The sequence below is a fragment of the Myotis nattereri genome (genome assembly GCF_964212035.1).
Source record: "Myotis nattereri genome assembly, chromosome: 3".
NCBI classification, from domain to species: domain Eukaryota; kingdom Metazoa; phylum Chordata; class Mammalia; order Chiroptera; family Vespertilionidae; genus Myotis; species Myotis nattereri.
The window spans coordinates 99,133,740-99,156,081 of NC_138077.1; the positions used below are offsets into that span (position 1 = coordinate 99,133,740).

General features: G+C 36.1%; 1 protein-coding gene across 1 annotated transcript in view; it reads right to left on the reverse strand.

Annotated features, from left to right (window-relative positions):
* The window catches only part of ROBO2 (roundabout guidance receptor 2), a 702,928-nt gene that overhangs the window by 501,254 nt on the left and 179,332 nt on the right, over positions 1 to 22,342 (reverse strand). The window lies entirely within an intron of this gene.

Sequence of the window (22,342 nt, forward strand, 5' to 3'; positions counted from 1 at the left end):
TCTATATATATGAAAGCCCAGTGACCATTATGGCAGAATAACCAGAACAACCAGTTGACCAGTCACTATGATGTGTACTGACCACCAGGGGGCAGACGCTCAATGCAGGAGCTGCCCCCTCATGGTCAGTGCACTCCCACAGGGGGAGTGCCTCTCAGCCACAAGCCAGGCTTATGGCTGGCAAGCACAGCTGCGGCAGCGGGAGCCTCTCCTGACTCCTCAGCAGCACTACCAATCTGCATCAGCAGGCGCAGCGGCCGGGATGAGCAGCATCTCCTTGGCCGCCTGCTGCTTGGCACACAGCTACATCCCCAGAGGGGTCCTGGATTGGAAGAGGGATGTCTGGCAGCCGGACATCCTGAGGGGTCCGGGAGTGCAAGTGACTATGTCATAGCTTATTAACTGCTACATAGTTAAACAAGGAAGGCGGCATCTGCAGTATTTGAGAAAGAGATCTGTGGCTGCTTAAACCTCATTCATCAGAAGAATCTGCAAACTGTCCACATCCTGTTTATTCTACATGGGGATGAGCATGCATTCCTATATATTGGGAACAGTCTCTTAGATTTAAAAATTAAAACCTGGCAAGGCTACTCTAACACTGAAAAATCAGGATGATGCAGCAATGACATGAATGGACTCTGGCTTGCACATTTTGTGGTCAGCCCTGATCCTGACACTATAACTGTGTGACAAAGCCAATTACTTAACTTCTCTCTGCTTCAGTTTTTCCACCCATAAGATGGGGGAAATGGTATTGCCGCAGAAGGATTATGTTATGCACCACTTTTTATAATCAGGGCAAAACAAATGTAGCTGTCCATACAACAGCAAGATGCCTCTCACTACTATGAAAAGTATGGTCACTGGTGCATGCAGTGTCCCGGATGGCGAGAGGGATGTCTGACTGCCAATTTAGGCCCAATCCTCTAAACCAGCAGTCGAACATCCCTTGAGGGGTCCTGAATTGTGAGAGGGCACAGGCTGGGCTGAGGGACTTTCCCCCCGTGCAATATTTTTGTGCACTGGGCCTCTAGTTTTCTTATAAGTGAGTATCTGCTACAGAAACTACTTTTTATTAAAGCAGGCCCAGCATCAGAATTACTTTATTCCAAAAAGGAAATAATATCAAGATTTAAGAAAAAAAATCTATATTCTCATCATTGTGTTAGATTATGTTCTGCTAAAAGATGTGTTGAAGTAAGTTCTAAACCCCAGTAATCTGTAAATGTGACCTTATATGGAATATGGTCTTTGAAGAAGTAATCAAGGTAAAATGAGGTCCTAGGGGAGTAGGGTGGACCTTCAATGCAACATGACTGGTGTTCTTATAAAAAGAAGGCTCAGAGAGATACATAGGCAGAGAATACCATGTGAAGGTACAGACACTGAGAGAAGATAGTCATATGAAGGCACAGGGAGAGGTTGGAGTGTTGCAGCCAGAAATCAAGGAATGCTTGGAGATACCAGAAACTAGAAGAGACAAGGAAAATCCTCTCCTAGAAGATTCAGACAGAGCAGGTCTTGGATTGTATATCTCTTAGTTTACAAAATGGAAGAGGTTAAAAAAAAAAGTCTATTGTTTTAAGCCAAGCAGTTTTCAGTAATTTGTTATTGTAGCCCTACTCTTGTTCTTCATAGCCCTGATCCAAGAAGAACTTCTGTATATAGTTTACCAGAGGCCCAATGCACGAAATTAGTGCAAGGGGCTCAGCCCTCACACCCCAGCTGCCTCGCGTCCCTGTGCCTCCACCCACTGGTCATTCTGGAAGGCCATCCAGAAGGTCATTCTGGAAGGTCGTTCTGCCCCCTGATCTAATTAGCATATTAGCTCCTTATTATATAGGATTTTAATACTTTCCTTCTCATCAGTCAATTCGAGGCTATTATTCCTTAAAACCCATCTTTGAAGTAAAATCATAGTAATTATTTTGCTTATACATTAAAAAAGTATAATAATACCTCCAATAGCACATCATATGAAGGTATTTTAAGGCTACATGCAACTGAACTACTGGTATGAATTTTGACACATTCCTACTTCCCTACCTAAGATCTATTTAGACAGGTTGATACTAGAAATTTTTCTTGAAGAAAAATATAATCTGCCTTGGAGATTATTTTAGTTTTTATTTACATATTTACAGAGGGGAGAAAATACTAAATTATAAAAAAATGCTATCAGGTAGACCATTGAATTAGCAATAAGATTTTTTAAAGTAAAATTGCATACCCAGGAAAATATAAACATTTTCCCACTTTTATTAGAATTGAAGGGAAGTCTAGTAGTCTAAAATGTTTTAAAATACAGATTAAATATATGTATCTTTTAAAATTATAAATTCCATAGGGGAAAACATGGTACTTAAATGTACAAAGATATTACTATGAATACCTTCTAAAAAATATTGCATATATTTGTTTGGGAGAAAATTGCTCCTTTTTCTAATCTATCTTGTAGTTTTCCTCAAAGATCATTTATCTGAAGTAAAAGATTCTTACAATTTGGATAATGTACATAAATATTATACTAAAAAGTATGATATCTTAAATTATATGCACTGAATGTAATGGGAAGATCAGTGTGGCTGTAAGAAAATGCTGTTCATTATTTTTTAATGGTTATGAAGCAGGTGCAGAGGTAGAGTACAGAGTAACTGATTGGTAACCACCAGAGTAATCACTGAGCTTGGTTTCTGTTCCTACATCTGTAGGTGCTCTACTGAGATCTGGAGAATTAATCTGGGTGCTCTGAATCAAAGACCCTCAATATTTTTTAAATAATATAGTTAGTTATTCTTACTTTCTACTGTAATGGAGATTCACCTCCTATTTACTTTTTGAGGGTAAGGTAAAGGCTAGGTTAAATTGGGGGTCATATTTTGTCCTCAGAGAGATGGTAGCTGAAAGAGAGAGACCTTTCTCTTATTGAAGTTGCCTTTTTCATGCAGAAGTAGTTGGGAATTATGGTTAAGAACAGGGCTTGGACCTGCTCTTTCACCTATTAGCTATATGGCCTTGAAGGATTTGTTAATTTATCTGTACTTTAGTTTGCTCATCTACAAAATAGGGCTGATTAGAGCTCCGGTCTCACAGAGCTACAGTAGGGAGAGAATGAAAAAATGCTGGGAAATCAATGCCAAGTGTCAGGTTCAGCTGTCACTATCAACACAATCATCACCAAAATATCTCATAAACAAGTCACAAAGCCTCTTCCAATAAAAACATAAAGCAATAAGAGAGAAAAATTAAATATATACAAATAATAAATTGTCATTTGACATTTTAAAAAAATGTAGACACGTTTGATTCTGTAACTTTTACACAGCAAGTATGTTCAAACACTCTGAAGCTGACATTTTAAGTGTCAGCACTATCATTGCCTTCTGATGACTCAGTGACACATCAATCTTATTTACCTTCCTTCTCCCTCCCAAGGAAATGTGAAATCTGATTTATTTTTATATTATAAGCATTCTAGGAAAAATAAATTCTTAACCTAAAGTATGTGCAAACTCTCAGAATGCCATAAACAGTTTGTATCCCACCGCCAAGAATTGCGCGTGATTTATCATTCCCATGACATATTTGCACTAAGGATTGCTTAACCTTGTTAATCAACACAATCAGAAAGTGGGTGAGGTGACCTTCTAGTAAAATTATTCTACAAATTGCATAAACCCTTCATACAGCTAGGGCAGCACCTCTCTGTGCAATGCTCTGTCTGTCAGCACATGTGGAACCAGAGAAACAAATTACTTGCTTCATTTGATTCTTCAGACACAGTAGGACACAACCCTACATTATGCAATGCCAAGAAAGGAAGATGCGTCTTCTTTCAAATCCCACTGGCTTCGCAGCATGACTGGGCATTCACAACCCTCCTCTGCCAGCTAACACAGCTGCATGCCTATGAGGGGCTGGGATTCTATTTTCCTACATGCTAAAAGGCATGGTGGATGAAGGCATCACTCTTGCCTTGCAGAAACTCTGAATGGGAGTTCTACTAGAAACCATCCTGAGAATTGCCTGCCATGAGGCCTTGTACTTAAATTCAGTCATAGGAACCTGAGAAAGTGAGTAATTTGACTTCATATGGCTGCTACAATCACCCAAGGAAATACCTGATAGAAGACCAAATAAATGTTTGATGAATGAATAAAAGGAAGGAAGAAAGAGTGAGATAAACAGAAAGAGAGAAGGAGTGGACAAGGAGATTTGAGGGAGGGTAGAGAAGGAAAGGAAGCCAAGGAGAGAGGGAAGAAAGGAAGGGAAAAAGGGAGGAAGTGAGGGAGAAAGGAAGTCAAGAAATAAGTTGAGGGCTTTCTTACATAATGATTGATTCCATTACTCATACTAAGAAAAACCAAATTGCCTATGGAGAATAATTTTTAAAGTAGTAATGGAGTCAGAAGGACAGGAATAACTATATTTCAGAGCAACCCCAACACCCAAGTCATTTCCCTGAGTTTTAATGATAAGACAACATGATAGGCATACTTTAAAACATCAGTAGTTGCTGACTCTGTCATTCCTCCCAAAATAGCACTAATTTGTTTTCCTTCAAGTCAGACAACATTCCTCTATTCCAGAAGGTAGATATATAATTGGAACGGAGCAAATGAGAATAAAGTGCCACAAGGCAGAAGTCATCTACACTGTAGAAAACATGTCTAAAGCCATTAGAATGTATGGTTCAAACTCAGAGAAAAAGCCCCAGCGACCAGTAATTTCATAGTCAGCTAGCTTCTCGCTAATCTTTGATATTCTTGATTCTCTCTTTGACTTCCAAATATGTGCATACCTATCTGGGCATGCCAAAATCAAGGCTATTCCTTTAATTAAAATGGAATTTAAGTGGGGAATCAGACACATTCCTCAATTAGCTATACATAGCTTGCATATGTAATTTGTTTAAATCCTAAGAATTGAGAGTAATCTAGATATACAAGTTTAAGTTAGTAAACCCCTTAGGCCATCCATAATTTGTATGTTCTTAAAGATCAAGGTATATTTGTAAAATAAACAATATTTAGTCTGTTGGAAGTTACAGCACATTCTTTCTTACTGTAGATTTTAGAATACAGTAAGATTTTTCATGAAAATAATACATATGACTTCAAAAACAAGATCCAGCAATTATATAAATTCTACTAGAGGCCCAGTGCACAAAATTTGTGCATGGGATTGCGGGAGGGTACCTCAGCCTGGCCTGCACCCTCTCTAATCCGGGACCCCTCGGGGGATGTCTGACTGCCAGTTTAGACATCCCTAAACCGGCAATCAGACATCTCTCTCGCATCCAGGACTGCTGGCTCCGAACCACTTGCCTGCTTGCCTGCCTGATTGCTCCTAACTCCTCTGCCTGCCTGCCTGATTGCCCCTAACTGCCTCTGCCTCGGCCCCCAACCCCATGGCTTTGTCTGGAAGGATGTCTGGAAGATGTCCAGTCTATCCAGTCTAATTAGCATATTACCCTTTTATTAGTATAGATATAAAAAATGCAGTGGATGTTCATGAGCTCATTTCAATATGAACAATCCGATATATGCAGAAATAAATACTCTGTCTGATGCCATTTACAGGTGAAACAAAGTAAACCAACCTATTTTTAAGTAGAATTTAAGGATGGAAAAATTGGGATTATAGCCTCAGCTATTTAAAAAAATGACTTTCCAAAATATTTTTAATATCCTGTTTCTTGGTCTATTCAAATTTCAGAGGTCTTATTGTTAAATTTAAATCAATGTCAGAAGCACAAAGAGCAATAAAATAAATATAATTTAAAAACAAGAAAAATTTAATTGTAATTGTCATTGATCAAATTTCAAGTTAAGCGCAGATGTTCATAAAACTTCTAATGGTAAAATGGTGAGGTATTACCTTGCCAAACAAAGGAAGAGAATATGAAGTAATAGAAAGAGCACAGAATCCAGAAAGACCTGGGCTCAACTCCAGGTCGTTCCATTTTATGAGAAGTGTTTGAGTAAGTTACTTAAAATCTTTATAGCTTTGCTATCCCACAGTTTGCATAATGAGGATAATACTACTATAACCTTCAAGATTATTATAAAAATAATTAGGCAAGTGACATAACATTTGTTATGACAAGCGCCTAGTAGGTGCTTGAGAAAAGATAACAAGGAGAACAGGAGCAATGACAAAAGCTGCATGTGTAATAACTGCATTCATATTATACATACTCATTACAGCAAAGAGAGAGTTGTAACTGCAATTATGGATTGCCTGGCATTTGAGGTCTCGGTGGAGGAAGGGAGAACTCAGCCTGTAGAAACTGGGATGGCCCTCATTTGCCATTTGACATATTATTTAGAGACAATATGCTTCAATCATATGGGCCCTCAAAATATGTCACCCCAAAATATGCCAGTTTGGCATAGGGATTATTTTTAGCTAAAGGCACTTGAAAAACAGCAGGTACAAGAAGGGTACTCTGACCTCCCTTTTTGTCCTGAAAGCTGTAGATAAAACTTCCATATGAAAGATGATCAGGAGGAAACAAACATTCTTAATCACCAGAGACAGAGAGTCCCGGCCAAGAGAATTCTGTACAAACAGACCTTGTTAAAATAACTTTTATCATGTTTTGGTCTCCCCATATGTTGAATTACTTTTCTATAATTTCCTCTCTTTGTTTAACTTCACATATAAGCACTTAGGTTTTACCACATCTTTGGGCCTTCATTTCCTATGAAGGATCCCATGTCTTGTAAAGCATTAAGTCTGTATGCCTTTCTCTTGCTAATTTGTCTTTTGTTACAGTGGCCCAGACAAGATCCTAAGATGGGAAGAGAAAAAATTTTCCCTTCTCTATATGTCAAACATACCATATACATTTTTAGGATATTAACTGGCTTTCAGGGATTTTTGCTTTTAAGAAGGCTCTCATTGTGATTGTGATTGTGTGTGTTTTCTTAAGCCATGGTCAGTTTGCAACTAAGAAAGGAGCAGACTATAGCTCTTCTATAAAATCTTCAATTGAAGGAACAGCTAGTCTGCATGTAGACTGGGAGCATCTTCACACCACACAAGCAGACAATTTAGTGGGAACACAGCACAATATAATCACCATTTTCAAAAACTTTCATATGACCAATGAGGGAATCATACTGATTTAATCTTTCCTTTTTAAGTTGCAATTATTGTATTGATCTTGTGACTCTGAAATTGATCTAATACTAAGGACATCTGCCAAAGTAACCATGTTTGGAATCTTTGAAATGTTTTCCATTTTATGCCCTTAACTTACAGCAATAGATTATCTATACTAATAAAAGGGTAATATGCTAATTAGGGTGGATGTCTTCAGGACGTCCGTCTGGACAAGCCACAGTGGCTGCAAGGCCTGGGGCTCAGGCAGCCATGGACTCAGGCAGCCATAAGCCCCGGCGGCTGTGAGGCCCTGGGCTCAGGCCTCGCAGCTGCCATGGCCAGCAGCACAGGGGTGATAGGGGAGACGCCTTCCCCTGATCTGCCCAGTCGCCTCCCGCAGAGGGAGGCCAGACTGCAGCTTAGGCTGAGGGCTGAGGCACAGGTGGTTAGGGGTGATCAGGCTGGCAGGGGAGCAAGTTAGGGGTGAACAGGCTGGCAGGGGGGCAAGGTAGGGGCAATCAGGCTGGCAGGCAGAGGGGTTAGGGGCAATCAGGCAGGCAGGCAGGTGAGTGGTTAGGAGCCAGCAGTCCCAGATTGTGAAATGGATGTCCGACTGCCGGTTTAGGCCCAATCCCTGTGTGATCACGCCTAAACCGGCAGTTGGATAACCCGCAAGGGGTCCTGGATTGGAGAGGGTGCAGGCCGGACTGAGGTACCCACCCCCCACATGCACAAATTTCATGCACTGGGCCTCTAGTTTATAATATATTACATAGGTCATACAGACACACATAAATATACCAAATTATTGGTATATGTTTCATTACTACTATCTCTTGTAAATCACTGAAATAATGTTGTTCAAATGAAATCAATCTATAACACTTAAATGAAATTCCCTTTCTGAGAGTAGGTAGCTTTATGTGAATCTTTCCATATCATTTCTTACACATACACATACATGTAAATATATAGAAATTTAAAAATTTATATAAATTTATATAAATTAAATCATGTTCTTTTTCCACTTTTTATAATCAAAAATAGGTAATGGAATATTCCATTCAGTTCATATATGTCTATAAGTGCACTATTTATATGTGATGTAAAGAATGACTGAGGCCATCAGAATAAGAATAGCATCACTGACAGCTCACTGCGAGGAGATGAATCAGCTGAGGAACAAGAGGTCAACCGTTTTGACTAAGAAATCACTGACTTTTAACCTATAATGAAAACAGCTGAATTAGCCTTTGTGATTTTTTTCTGAATACCCTTGTGTTTGCTCCCTGGACACCACCATTTAGAGATTAGTGATTTACTGCACCTACTCAAACCTTCAGCTAGTTCAAAGGCTGTCACTGGATCCCAACTAGTGATCAACTGATTCTCTACCTCAGTTTCTAAGAGAGATAGGCAAACAGCTTATGATTCAAGCCACCAAAGAATAAAAAACTCGCATACATAACACAAATAAGAGGAAAAGCAATGCATTAAAGAAAGAGTCAAGGAATAAGTACTACCACAAGGAGGGAAAACCTAGGAAAGAATCCTGTAAGAGATTACAAGGTATCTTTCACCAGAAGAGCTCACACTTCACTTTATCCACCAGCAAATATCATTCTTCTGGGAATCATTACTATTGATTACTAAGTCATTTTCATGTATACAACTGCATTGTGATGATCTGTTTACACATCTATCTCCCAGGAGTCTGGGTTTTTGGAGGGTAGGGACCATTTAAAGTTAGTCATTGAAGAGGAAGCACTTGAACATAGAGTGCATTTTAATGAAATACTTAGAATGAAATGCCTTTCTAAGAAACATTTGGGGACCTGAGCAAAAGAAGTCATGAGCAATCTAAAAACTTTTCACCTTGATCCTCAAAAGTCCACATAGCCAGCCTTTCTACCCTCCCATTTGATAACTAGCATTTGTTCACTGGTCTTTCCTTTCACCAATCAGCCAAGCTGCATTTTCAGCACAGGATCATTGGGCGGGTGGTTCCCTCTCCCTAGAATTTTCTTCCTTGGTTTTTCATGACAATGATTCCTTATCTCATCCTCAAGTTTTAGTTTACATGTTTGCTCCCCAGGGCTGGTCGCACCAACTAGGCCTCCCTGCTATTTTCTATGGCAGCACACTGTTAATTTCTTCCCAGTACTTGCTCAAACCTTTAATTCTTTTGAAGATGGATTGCACTTGTTCTATATCTCCCCTAGTAGAATGATAGCTTCATGATCAAATGAACCTTAGTGGATGATAGGAGATACATCCAACATTGAGGCCTTAACTCAAACTAAGGGTAGAATACTAACTCTACAGGCGCACAATGTACATCTTTCTATATGTCACTTCCCCTCTCAGCTGGACTTCTGAATGCAACAAATGGCAGACCCTTGCAGGTCAAAGTCAAGAGGTACTTCTTGACTAGCTTGTGGAAAGCTTATATGGTCTAAAAATCAATGGCTTTTCTCCTTTGTTTTAATGTACAATGAATATACATTATTTCTAAATAATTGATGTAACTAGGGGATCATGAGATTTCTTTTACATTTATGGGTTATCAAAATTTAAAAAAAAAGCCGGGACCGGTTTGGCTCAGTGGATAGAGCGTCGGCCTGAGGACTGAAAGGTCCCGGGTTCGATTCTGGTCAAGGGCATGTACCTTGGTTGCAGGCACATCCCCAGTGGGGGGTGTGCAGGAGGCAGCTGATCGACGTTTCTCTCATCGATGTTTCTAACTCTCTCTCCTTTCCTCTCTGTAAAAAATCAATAAAATATATTTAAAAAAAGTTAAAAAAAAAACATGTTCTATAGCATTGATGCATTTGTTCACTAGTTCATTCATTCATTCAAATATTTATTGACTACTTGCTATATGGCAGGCACTGTGCTGGGTGCCAGGAATACAACTCTGAACAGGACAAGCTTCTGGCCCCTGGGAATCTTGCATTCTAGCCAGGAAGCTGGAATATAAACAAACTGAGATACTCGGCTGGTGGCCTTTTTCTCCATCTTCAAAGCTAGTAATGTTGCATCTCTCTGACCCACCTTCCATAGCCACATCTCCTCTGAGTACTGTAGGGAAATGTTCTCTTTGGAGATCCATTATTTTGCATACTAGAAAACAACTAAATGAATGACTTCTCATGTTCCTTTGCATTTGGATGTTTGGATGTTTGATTTACTCTCAATCTCTTTCTGATGGCAGAAATCAGTGTTCAAATCAATTGTCCTTTTTTCCAGGCAAATTTTCTAATTAGCTTCCAACTTGTCTTCACTGGGTTCATCTTGTCTTTACTGGAACCAACAAGCTCACAGTGAAACCTGGTTTTTAAAGAACATAAATATTTAACCAGCCTCTTTATGTTCCTTCGATAGCCAGCTGCTTTTAGGCACTATGTCATACAGACCCAGTTAAGAGGAACTTCAGCCTATTCATCACAAAGTAGAAAAAGTCAGGTCATCTGTTGCTCAGTAATGAAGCTTTCTACCTAAGTTCAGCCAAAAACACTAGAAGCTGTTGATAACTACATATATAGTCCTCATGAAAACTGGCAAACATGAGAAGTGTGAAATTTCAGTTTGGGGACGTGGAGGAAATATAATTTTTAAATAGAGTTGATGACCTTCCTCCAGAGAAATCATGTAGAAGTTTTCCTGTCCTACATTTTTTGTTTTTTTTTTTCATACCATAAAATATTTTAAGAGATAGCCAATGGTTTCATGTAGGTGAAAACCGGAACTATTTGAACAGTTGGATATTTTGAGTTATTAATTTTCCTCTGTCTTTTTCCTTTCTTGTCACCTATTTTCTTCTTTATAACAAGGAATTTTATTAGATCTCTATTGTTTCTTTTTGTTGTTGGTGTTGTTAATCCTCACCCAAGAATATTCTTTCCATTGATTTTTAGAGAGAATGAAAGATAGACGGAGAGATAGAGAGAGAGAGAAACATCAATGTGAGAGAGACATATTAATTGGTTGCCTGCTGAACACACCCCGACTGGGGCCAGGGTCAAGCCTGCAACCAAGGTATATGCCCTTGACTGGAGTCAAACCCTCCACCCTTCAGTTCAAGGGCTGACAGTTCAACCACTGAGTCAAACTGGCCAGGGCTATTGCTTCTTTTTCAATTGATACAAATTCTTTCCAAATTTTGCCCTTCATCTTTTTATTCTATTACTAGAGGCCCGATCCACGAAATTCGTGCAAGAGTAGGCCTTCCTTCCCCCAGCTGCTAGCACCGGCTTCCCTCTGGCCACCGGCAAGCACCCTGTACCCAGGCTTCCCTGGCAGCCCCAGCTTCGTCCAGAAGGTCATCTGGAAGGACTTCCAGTCTATTTAGCATATTATGCTTTTATTATTATAGATATATAGTTATTAGTCTCAGTATATAATTTAAAATTTTCAATGAATAAATTTAATCATATAAATTATTTCCTACTTGCTCCTGATTTAGCTCTATCAGGTACAAGCAGAAAATAAAAACCACATTTTTCTATGTTTGTCTGAGGCACATAAGTTTGCTTAACCATTGCCTTTTGAATATCTTGCTATGACTTAGTGAAAGCCATTTTCATCAATATAAATTAAAATCTTAAAAGATTGACCTAAAATGAATATGATGCACATATAAATAGTAAAATGCCTATAACATGCATGTACACTCTTGAACTATCACAAGGCATACTAAATTAATTGATTAGGTAAAAATAATAAAAATGTAAGAGATCCAAATTTAAACAAATGTATTATATTCTGCAAGGGGAAAAAGAGGCACTCTTTTCCTCACCAAGTTTTGCTAATTCAGTCAAATAAATACTACCCTTCTTCTCAACCAATCTATTACCAACTTACAAAAATATAAAAACTATTTAACAATCCCAAAGATACGTGTGTTTGAGAATTCTGATTATATGTAATTAAGTTTCTCAGTTTTTCCAGATAGCCTGAAGTTTCATGATTACATTTTTAATGAAACACTTAAGTACAGATAGCATTGAATAAATCCACACACACATTTGTGCCACAAGGTATAGCAGCTGAAAGTACATAACAGACTTTCCAATGGATTTCTCCCATTCCCATAAAAAACAAGCAGATCATGGCACTACCTGTCCTTTGTTCCCTATTAGCTCGCTACTGCGGCTCTCCAACAAGGTGCCGGGAAGGCCCTAAATATATTTGATTAGTTCAGGCCTTCATTTTTAGCGAGTCATCACCCTCTTAACAGCAGATGATACCCCCTAGTTCAAATCGATGTGAGTGGCCCTGGTAATAGTGGGCTGGATTAATGATGAAAAATGTGTCGTCAGCCTAGAGGTCCTTGGACATTTATCACCCAATGGGTCTGCCAATTGATGGGCCGCCCCTGGCTCATCAGTACAATACTTCCCCAGCCTTAAAGAGATAGTGTTATTTTCAGATTAATTTAATGAGGCCTGGTAGGTGGGGAGAGAGTCAAGGGAGACAGTTAACTTGACAGATTCAGGTTGTATCCATTTCAGCACTTCTATAACAAGTGTGTTTGTTTTGGAAATTTGCAAGGCAAATATCTCCAATTATTAAAAGCTGTATCTGGAAGTTTGTAATTGCTGCTGTTTCATTCCAAAATGCTGTCTTATAAAATAAGCCTAGAATAATTTCTTAATATAGATGTGACATTTAAAATAGTTACTCTTAACTATATTGTTTCCAAAAACCTTAAATGCCTCCCTTATTAATTCTCAAAAGGAAGTGGATATAATCTTTAAAATGATTTTATCTTATCTACTTACTCCTTTTTCTTTATAACATTATTGTCAGAGTATATTTTTTCTTGAATTTGATCATCCTTTCCTTCCCTTTCATTTGGAAGATAGAAAAAACTGTCTGGAGCCAACTTTAAGTCCTTTTTAAAAAGTTTACTTTCATTCTGCATTCGTGCATGCTTACTTAACATTTCATTGATCAACTTCCTGTATGTCTCCAACTCACCAAAGTAATGAACTTGTGGAAATTAAAATAAGAAATTATTCTGTTATGTGAACAAGTCAAATATGTATAACATAAAAAGTTACAAGGGCAAATTGCTAATTTGGCAAAAGTAACAGGGGAAAAAAGACATGCCCTAGATAATTTTCATAGTACCTAGTTTATCTGAATTTAATGCAGTGAAAAAAAACTTACTTAAATACATTGTCATTGAAATAAACCACACATTTATGCCATAGGTTAAGATTTAGGAAGGGGGAGATGGTGAAGGATTTTAATGTCATTTCCAACATGAAAAATCTAAAAATGTTGTCACTTTATTCTGAAATTCTATCTTCTAAGAGTCAAGTGATATTCAACTTCTAAGAAATTACAATACTACTATAAAAATGAGTTTCTCATGTAAATCAAACGTTACAAATCAAGCTTCACACTATAATTACTCCTTTTTTCCACGCCATGTTTCTAATAACTCAATAATCCTATCTTACTTTTTTCAATTTTGGTATAAAATTCAAAAAACTGTCATTTTATAGGAACTTCTAAGTAACTCAAGTCAGAGATACTGTAAGTTAACCTAATGTTGGTTCCAAAAATTGGGGGAATGTTTTTTTCAGATTAGTAAAAAAAAAAAAAAGAAAGGTAAAGATGATTTATCCTCTGAGCATATAATCTTAGCAATTAACAAGTTCTCAGTAAAACCTTATTTAGTTAAATAAATTAACTCAATTTTCTGTAGTCAGTAAAAGAAATTTTAAATATGACCCTAAGACATCCAATCAGAAAATGTTAATGTATGAAGGAGTCTAGAGGGGGGAGCAATCAGAGAATACGAGAGATTAAATAAAATCCTGAAAAAGGGAATTACTAAAGTTAACTAATTACCATGTTAAGTTTGGCACAAGTGAACTTACATGAAGAGTCCCAAGTCCAACCACACAGCACAATTAGATGTAAGCATGGAATGGGGCCAATGACAAGAAAAGATCTTAAATGGAGAATCTACCCAGAGAATCTGGAAGAAGGCTGTAAACTGATCTACTGGATTGAGCCACCACTAATCTTACTATCAATTATAACTATAAGAACTAGCTATGACAGTTATGGTTTTTTCTGGATTGGATGTGAAGCAATAGAATCAGTATTCCATGCCCACTGATTTGTTATAAGACTTCATCTCACATAACTTAAGTTAGTCTTTGCTTTTTTTTTTTTTTTTTTTGCTTTGGCTTTGGTCAACTGTTTGGGGACACACACACACACACACACACACACACACACACACAATACAAAACTAAACGAATGTCTGAAAATGTAGGTTCCCAATGTCCACATTAAAACAACAACAAAAACAGACACATAAACATTTGTCAAATAAATAAATCGGAGCACAGTTGTACTAAAAACTAGAACTTTTTAAAAAAGTGGGCAGGTGAGCTTTACTTTTATTCTTGTATTTTTCCAGCCCTATATATTTTTATAAATATATATATATATATATATATATATATATATATGGTTATGAATCACTTAAAACAAGATATCTTTCAAAGGGTAGGCTTCTAGGATGACTAGCAGGGTGATAATATAATTTTATGTACCCTTGTTGAGGTCATGACCTGCTTTCACCTTCTGCTACCCCAAGGTCATGATCCAATTATCAAAATGAATGAAATTAGTTTATTAAATTATTTTGTTGGCTTACATACATTGAGATCAAAAGGTCCACACATTTATCAAAACTTCCCTATTGGTAATCTTCATAAGCCCTCCATCACACCATGAAGTATTATTTTTTTATTTTTTTATTTTTTATTTTTTTACTGATTTCTGAGAGGTAGGGAGAGGAAGAGAGAGATAGAAACATCAATGATGAGAGAGACTCGTTGATTGGCTGCCTCCTGCTCTGGGGATTGAGCCAGCAACCTGGGCATGTGCTCTTGACCTGAACTGAACCCGGGACACTTCAGTCCACAGGCTAATGTTCTATCCACTGAGCCAAACCAGCTAGGGCCATGAAGTATCATTTCTGTGAAATTTTCTCATAGAGCTTGGTGGGACTCTGTCTTGGGAACTGGCATCTTCTCTGAAGTCAAGAAGTAATGATAACATCACAAATTTTGTTCTGAGAGCCATTTTCTGCTCCTTCTAGCTTTGATTACCGAAGTGAAAATTCAAAACTTTATTAAAAGAATGCTTCCCTTTTAAGGTTGGCCTCCCATGAACAGACCAGGCAGTACTCACAATGGAAATCAAGAAGGAAGAGATCCTTCAAATGTACTGAGAAACAATTGGCTTTAGAGTGCCACGTTAGTTATCTATATGACCAGTAGAAATACTTGAAAAAATTATTAACTAAGAAAGTTACCCAGTGATTCAAATTGATGGGAAGATAAATTATATAGCTAACATTACAATTGCAATTAAACATAAATAGCTGCAGTCAAAATTTAAAGTCCTAGTTATTCTATATAGAAATTGGTTCCAATAAATATATAAAGATAACTCAGCAAAGTAGAGAAATCAGTGAACCCACCAACTTTACAAACTGGAGGATTTTCATTTTAAATTTTTAGGACAATACACTTTCTCTTTTTAAAAAGCATGGACAATATATTAAAATATACTTACAAAGCAGAATACTTTTTATAAACTTTTAAAGATAGAATAACTGCATAACTACATTGAGGATGTACTAGCATTTAAATTTTATTTTCAAGCTATCTTTAAAAAAAGAATAAGGAAATGACACACCTAAGTGACACATCTTCTATGCTAACATCAAAAACTAGATACCCAATTTTTTAAAATAATGTTAAGTTGCTTACATTTTCAATGCATAGTTTACCACTCCATTCAGATATTACCACTCATTCCCAAAATTGCTTCCCCAAATAGAATCATACTCCCTTTATGACCATTCCGTGCACTATCTACAATCATCTTACATTTAAAGGAAATGTGCTATTTTTAATGTTTATTGTTCTTTCCAGCATAGTTTTATAAGTTTTTCACATGTCAGTGCAAAAAATTTATTATACAATAAAGCTTCATTGTAAGGATTTCCAAATAAACTAAGAAGCATTTTGTGTTTGTCTAAAAGGCTCCATAATGAAGCCCTGGGGACTTGTTTATGCACAGTGTTTTCCCAGCAGGAGAGCAATACTGGTCAGTTCTCCTGTCCTCGGAGGCCTTTCTCACTAAATGGAACGGCATTAGCTGTGTTCTTTAAGTCTAATTAACAACCAAATCATAAATTGTAGTCTGTGCCCAATTGGATTAAGCTTTCAAGAATATTTGGGTTAAAAAATCCTGCTGCCTTGATTTTTATTAGGTAAAAAGGAAAAGCAAGGGCAAATGGTAAATACCAAAAGCAGGATAGTGTGCACTTTTAATGCATTAACCTCATAGCTCTGGAGATCGTGGTTCCTATCTGTCTTAGGTCACACTTATAAAGAGTTGAATGATCCACAGAAATCCCTCAGGAGTATTTAGCCCTATTGCAGAGTCCCTGAACATTTAAGGCTCTGTGCTCGATTTATGGCTCTCAACTGGTCTAGCTGGTGGCACAGCAGGTCCAGAAATCCAGGTCCTCACACTGACTTGTTCTCACAGTAGTTTTACAAGGCCTGTTAGGGTTGTTTCAGGACTAAGTGAAATAATATACTCAACACACAATACCTGTCAGCCAGTAGTCATTAGTACATGGCATCTCATATTACAGTACTTTTCATTACCTTTTTTAACTTCATATTACTATTAACTGACCATACATATCCAAGACATGTATAATGTGATAGTACAGCCTCTAGTAACAGTCTATATTTGAAAGGCAAGGTTGTTAATTTATTTTTGTCATCCTGAAGTTGTCTTTGTTTTGGTATTTTTAAAAATATATTTTATTGATTTCAGAGAGGGAGAGCGAGAGATAGAAACATCAATGATGAGACAGAATCATCAATCCATTGCCCCCTGCATGCCCCCTACTGGGGAAAGACCGGCAACCCAGGCATGTGCCCTTACCCGAATATGAACCATAACCTCCGGTTCATAGGTTGAAGCTCAACCACTGAGCCACACTGGACCGGGCTGTTTGATTTTTGCTTGTATTTTAAAAATGTTTATGTTTAAAATATTTCCAGAGGCAACTATACCAAAGGTACTTCTGAGATATAAACATTTTTCTGAGGGTTGTGTGTACGTTTCTTGCCAATGGGGCCATTCACCTTTAAGATGGGCTAACTTAGCCTTTTTGTACACCACTATAAATTATATAAAAAACAGACTTATTACCATTTCAGATGTTTCTTAAAGTTACATCACTAAAATGATTTTGTGTACAGACTTCACATTCCTTATGGTCCAAGAGTCTAACCACTGAATAAATCTCGTCTTTTCAAGATCTATTATAGAACAGCAGCACCAAATTTTATTTCAAGGCTTTTTTTTTTTTTTTTCCAAAGGCTTTAGACAAGAAAAAGTGCAAAGCTTATTCAGGCAAAACATAATACTTCCTTGGTGGATGCTTCCAGCCAAGATCCTGTTTGTGTTTCACAGATTATAGCAGTACTTTACTATTTTCTTTATAAATAAGTTATATATGTATTGTCTGGGGGAAAAAAACAAAAAACATAGTCCTTTTTATCTGATAAATTGGAAGAAATGCTAAAGGAGGCATTTAGGTCAGGATATATTTACTTAGCTCTTAGAAACAATATTTGTTATTTTGAGAAACATCAGCAGAGCAGAATTCATGATTACTATTTTTACACATACATTATGCCACCCTGAAAAAAATTGCAAATGACTACAAACTAAGAGTATTTTCTAACAAAGCTAGAATTTTCCAGTAAGTTTTAGTTAATTTTCCAGTTTAATTGTATTTTAGTCTTTCATAAACATTTGGAATATAATTAATATTTAATGGAGATATGAACCTTATTTGCAAAAATTTCCAGAAAAATAAGGTCAAATTTTCCATAGTAAAATATAAAATACTTCATGATCACAGAAGATCAGATATATAGTTTCAAATTAAATGCTAAATCAGCCTAAACTACTCCCTCTTTTTCATGGAGTCATAATGAACATGTACAAGAATGATAACATCAATAACTCAAGCTGATTTCAATACCACAAAACTCAGCTAGCTTGTTTTAAATGAGTGCCTGTATGTTCTGCTTATGATACAACTACAGATATTGCTGTCCTATCCAAATCTTTTTTAATCTAAAGCTTATTTTTATATCATATTGTTATATATTATATATATTCACATATACATTAATAGGTTTTTAAAATCTTACTATAAAATAAGCATCTATTTTAAAGACTGCTTATTTGGAGATATGATGTAGAAAATAAATACAGTATTCAAGAAAAAAAGCAGGATGGACAGGCAACTGTTTTGACATATTCAAGGTTTGGTATTTATTTATGTCATAGTGATGGAGTGCTTGTAAGTGATACATTTTCCCATCCCCTCAGTAAAAGAAGGCACTGATATCTTGAAAAAAACAGTTATCATGACACATGAGTAAATATCATTTATCATTCCTCATGGTCACATCTCAGATGGTTTGTTACCAATCTTATCTTCAGTGTTCTTGTTTCATCAAACTGTAGCTTCTTCAGTTTCCATATAATCTTCAAGATGTTCCACATTTTAACCCTATTATAACTACTTACAAGAGTTCACAATATCAAATCAAAGTCAACCAGTGGAGGAAGCATTTTCAAAATTTGTCACGCCAGGAAAATGATATTCGCAGAAATATCATGAGATCAAATGAATGTGAGGATCCATGAAAATATTATAATTCAGCTAGAATAACACAAGTCACTTTGAAAAAGTGTCTGATAGAATGTTTACTTTAAAATTGTGTTTTATATAAGGAAAATGTCTGTATTTTGAACCAGAAAGCTAGTGCCTCTCTTCCCTTCTTCTTCTTCTTCTTCTTCTTCTTCTTCTTCTTCTTCTTCTTCTTCTTCTTCTTCTTCTTCCTCTCTCTCTCTCTCTCTCTCTTTCTCTCTCTCTCTCTCTCTCTCTCTCTCACGCACACACATACAAACACATAAGCACAACGATTACACAAGTATTTTGGCTTCAAGTTTTAAATATTTGTACTTAAACTAGAAATTCTATCACTTAAGCACTGCCTAAAATAGATGAAAATAATAATTTTCTTCTAGATTGCTTTTTGGCTCCATTAAGACGATAGACCTAAAAGCATTTTTGCAATGTCAGAACATGTATTTTTTTTTAATTTTATGAATATAAATTACAAATAAAGGTATTTTGGACTAAAAAAATACATAATAAAAATGTTCTCTTACAACATAACAAAATGCTATTTCCAGTTTTATTCTAAAGAAAGTATACTTTGTTTGAGTTCTACGCATTATATTTTTAGTAGTCCTTTTTATGTCTTCAACTAATGAAGGATTCCTAGATAAGTATGACAATACCACATAAAACATATATATTCTTGACAAGCCCCATAAGCAATGTAATCATATGTCCAGAAACCCAGTTCTTCATCTTCATTTTAGGGCACTGATGAAAAGGCAGGTGTCAGACTGTTTTTAATAATCCAGACAGGACATTTTGCATATAAAATGCAAAAGGGCTTTTAAAATCCTCTAGGGCAAAGGTAACTCTTTTTTACAAATATTCGTGTTTCCCTTCATATTATTTAACCTTTTTGTTGGAAAAATACCATATACACTAATTTCCCATGTTTGCAAGCCCACTCAGGTGGCTTTTCCCCTTCAGAGTAAATCATATATCAGTGAATAAGCCTTTAATCAATCTTTGTCTTCTCTGTCTCTCTCTCTCACAACACTGATAATTCAAAGGAAGAATTCACATAATGTCAAAGAGAATTTATATCTAAGCAAGGCACAGTAGACCTGAAACTTCTCATCCATAACACTGTAAAAATTCTGCTCTTACTCATTTACCCCATTTGAACATATTATTCCTCAATTTTATGGTAATATAGAAGTTGGAAGTCACTTTATTTATACCATTCCTGTGACGTGATCAGTACTCTTATAGTTGGATCAGAGAAAATACATTTAACATTTTAATAATTCACTGACTTCATCCTTTACTAGGTTTTAAAATGAAGAAGTCAAACCATATGTAAATCTATGTTTCATGATAAAAGAGAATATATATATATATACATATATATCAGTTACAAATGTATAAATTAATATAAACATAACATAGTTTACTTTTTATTTTTGAAAGAGAATATATATATACACATATATATCAGTTACAAATGTATAAATTAATATAAACATAACATAGTTTACTTTTTATTTTTGAAACAATCAATTTAGAACTTAAAATATTACAGAATTGCTTTTACTATAATTTACTATAGTAAATAGTCTCCTTATAATTTTCTCTTTAGTAATCTGTCATCACCGTTCTTAACAGATACCTATTCCATTTTATCTACATCTAAACCGCAGGTGCCTACTGTATTTTTCCAAGGGTAGGTCCCCAAATAAACATCTTCTCTTCTACATGGACTTATCCCTGCCCGCATTCTTTTTTATGAGATCTATATCCATGGCAGTCTTGAACTCACCAAAAAACTTGTCATGTTTTGCATGGTATGTTCTCACATTTCTCCTCCCCTCAATATAGTCTCTTTCCATGTCTACTTCAATTAACTATAGTTATGACTACAATTAATTAATCAGTAAGTTATGTAAATTACTAAGTTCCAGGCATTATACTAGAATCTAAGGATGTAAAAATGAACACTGTATTATCTCAGTCTTATTTGCCTATTTACAGAGCTTGAAATACCCTTTAAAGCTTCTCTCTCCAAGTTCATTGTACTAGTATAGATAAAATGAATATTTGTTAATTTCTTTATGTTGACATTAAAGTGTTACCTAATGTTCAGGAAACTTATTTCAACATTTTCTTTTTTTCCAAGAAATGTATCTAAGAAAGTACATGTATTTTTATACCTGTGTTTTCATTCACATTATGTTACTGGCTTGAAATGTCCTCTCCCTTTCAACTTCTTCATTTGCAAACCCAAACCCCACATCCTTTCAACACACCCTACAAGCGCCAACTTTCTCATCAATCACTATTTGGTTCCCACAGAGAGAAGTGATCCTTTGAACTCTTAATATTTTATTTATATCACTTCTAGATAACATATTTCCCCACCCTATAGTAGCGCCTTATGTTCACATGATGTCCTCTTTATTAGAAAGCAAGATCATTAACGGAAAAGTCTACATTTAATCCATCTTCCTGTCTCCCATGGTGCTTGATACATAGACAATGCTTCTTAGTTTTGTCAATGGAATGGCTGAATTTTGAGTTCTGAATTTCTGTTTAAAAGATAAAACATTTCATGAATCTCAAAATTTAAAAATGAAGCTGATGCAAGACCTATAAAAATAAAACACATACACTTCATAATTAGACAAAAGCATCTCTGGATACTCAGGTTGTGTTGTCCAGCAGTGAGAAAATCTCCAGAGCCTTCAGTCATTATCCCGATCTTATAAACATGCTCTTCATCATTCAGTAACCATATCTATAAATATTTTTATCCTGTAAGTTTGGCTGGAGTTTAATGGGATCTAATGATGTCCAGGGTCATAAGGGAATAGAGAGCAAATCTCAAATGCAACCTACTGAGATATATATGATAAGTGAAGAAAAGAGAAAAATTTAACACTGTGTGCTAATGTGAAAAAAAGCAAAATAAAAATCAGCAATAACAACAGAACATTTTATGAATCATGGCATATCACTTGAAAATAAAAAAAGTTAATCAATTCAACAATGACTTAAGTGTTCATGGTGTGAACGGCGATCTACATCATGTTTTAGCAGTGATCAAAAAGATCTAGTCTGTATGAAATATTAAGGCAATTGAAGTGACAACATACACAAACAATACCTTTCATTACTATTGAGTTGGTTTGTAGGACTGTCATAACAAAATATCATATTTTGGGGGCTTACACAACATAAATGTATTATCTCACAATTCTGGAGGCTAGAAGTCTGAGATCAAGGTGAGGGCAGAATTGGTTCCTTCTTAGGTGTCTCTTCTTGACTTGAGGATGTGTGTCTTCTCTCTCTCTCCTCATGTGGTCTTCCCTCTCTACATGCCAATGTTCTAATCACTTCTTTTTAAACAGATATCACTTATATCAGATTGAGCCCAACCTAATGGCCTTATCAATTACCTTTGTA